The sequence below is a fragment of the Montipora foliosa genome, chromosome 7, assembly GCF_036669935.1.
Source record: "Montipora foliosa isolate CH-2021 chromosome 7, ASM3666993v2, whole genome shotgun sequence".
Classification (NCBI taxonomy): domain Eukaryota; kingdom Metazoa; phylum Cnidaria; class Anthozoa; order Scleractinia; family Acroporidae; genus Montipora; species Montipora foliosa.
Genome location: NC_090875.1, coordinates 22,503,946 through 22,506,445, shown reverse-complemented (window position 1 = coordinate 22,506,445; position 2,500 = coordinate 22,503,946).

Here is a 2,500-nt window from a genome sequence, read left to right as displayed (position 1 = left end):
TCATGTAGTCATTGTTTACAGAATTGTTTTCCGCGATGATTTGAAAATAAAGTGAGCTTATCTCGGGTATGCATTTCACTTCGTGTCATCTCAGTGAATAGCTTGTCTGCTTACATTCCAATAAAATACCTGCAATTACAGTACCCCTCGTTTCTCTACAATCACTTATGTTCAGAAATGCGCCCAATTAGAAACAAAATGATAATGCAAGGCTCGTTGTACGGCTGTGAGGATACTATGTATTGATCTCTCAAGATCCGGCACTTGCACTTTGTTCAGCTGGCCCTTTGCATGAAAAAAGGCGCAATTAGAAGCAAGCCCAACTCTGATATCCAACACGAAGTGTCCCTTTCAAGCGTAAGCATTTTCTAGCTAAACTGAGTGAGACAAGTCTAAGGGTTTGCACTTGAGGACCACCTGGACGGGTTAAAAATTGAGCTTATGAAAGTTAGTTATTTTCATCACAAACAAAGTGATAAAATTGAAAAACATCAACAAAGTACGTATAAACTAAAAACTTAAACGTGAAACAATGTTAGGCATTTGGAAGGCTGCCAAAAGAATAAACTTGTTCTTTATCTTTCAAGACAAAACCTAAAAGATGGCATTGTTCAAGGAAGAGTTTGAAGTTTGTGGTCCTTTTAGCTCAAAATGCGAAAATAATTGTTAGGAATTAATGACGCCGTCAATTTTGCATCAGGACCCATTCGAAAACGTCTAAGTTCGTTTACATTGTTTTTAAGTTCTTGGCGTTCTTTGCCGTGTTTGAACGTGTTAGAGGTACTTGAAATAAAACTTTAGAAAACTGAGATAAACAAGATTAGAACAAATAAAACAACGGTCGTGCGATGTACTGGCATACTTCCCTTTTTTATTGTTGTTTTTTTAAAAAAATCACAGTGCGTTGCGCCTTACCTTGGCCACCTAACAAAGCTTTTTACAACTAATCCGCCAATCAGCGTATGCGAACACCGTTGCACTGGTTGGTGAGTTGACGCATTTACACGTAGTTGTCAAATGTGATAGTTTGTTGGGTGGCCACAGTAAGGCGAGTTGCGCTGTAAACTGTATATTCACTGTGAATACCACCAACAGAGTTTCGAAAGCTTAACTTTGCGAAACACGTTTTGTTTTACTTCATCAACTTAATTAAAAACGTTTCCGGTTTTCCGGTTATTTAATTCACCTTACATCGAGGTCAACAAGGACTGAAATTTCAGTTTTTAATTCTTGGGTGGCGAGACAGAAATTCACACATTTGCAAACCTCCCAACACGAAATTCCCTACTGTGTTTGATCGTAGCTGTAAATCCCAACAATATATCTTGTGATAAGGTTGCTATTGTTCACTATCAGTTTGTGGCAAAGGTTGTTACCATTAATAAGCTGTAATTGTAGGACTAGTTTTCACTGATGACCCAAACATGCCAGGTTGCAGCGACCCTATCGAAACTCTCTTTTTGCATTTTCGAATTGAAGACTCTAATTAGCTGCAAGTAAAAGGCTCTGCGTTTGTTTATGCTTGTGGCATTCTTGGAAAGTGGCCTTTAAATCTGTGGGCTTCATTTTTGAAGCGAAATTCAATGGATAGTGTGAAGCAAGTGACTCTGGTTGAGGAGCGGGCAGGTTAAACGCAATTCGCTTTCATTCATTGCGGTGCTTGTGAAAAGCAACTAATTACGTCAAAGCAACGATTATTTAAAAATGATTGGCTTTTAGCTAATGTTGTGTATATGTAAAATTAATAGCTTTAAACAACCCTTTTAAAAGGACTGGCCTTTGGTGTTCCGCAAAAATGCCTTTGGCACTTATTTTTCCAGTGCTTACCATATTAGAACATTGTTGAACATCACTCGAACTAGCATAATCACTTCTCTCACTCCTATAATAAGTTGAGAAGGATAAGCTGCAGAAAAGCAAGGGATATTTTCATGTTAATGAATAAACTTTCCCAAATAAAAAATTTCTGAAACAATAAGGTAAATTGCGTATAGAAAAACAATCGTCCTTCATTCCGAAACTCCATCATCGGGAGAGCGCTCTTCTTGCACTAGTATTTTCTCTTTATAAATAAATCTTCAACAATTCTTCATTTTCGGGGTTCAATTTTCTCTCTCCAGTTTTCCATGAGTTGTAATTGAGGAAATCTATTCAATTAAAATGAATCTGGTCATAAGTAGTCCTAGTCTCCTTCGCAGCCGTTTTTTGGATGTCACGCAACGCTCCCCCCAAAGGTTTAAGTAGTCCAAGGTGGAACCACATTTCGGCCAACGGCGATCACACAAGGCAGGCTTCCTTCACAGGCGTTTTTGTAGCGGTTTGGCGAATTTTAGACACTAGCTTCTTTCCACTGAAGTCGACTTTGAATATGGCCAAGCGAAAACCTGGATCAAAGTCAAACAAGCACATGAGGGGGAGGGGGCCGAGGACAAGGCGGGAGAAACCGCCTGCAATCAACCACTCAAAACTGTCCATACCTCCGTTCGCCCACGGACGGAGA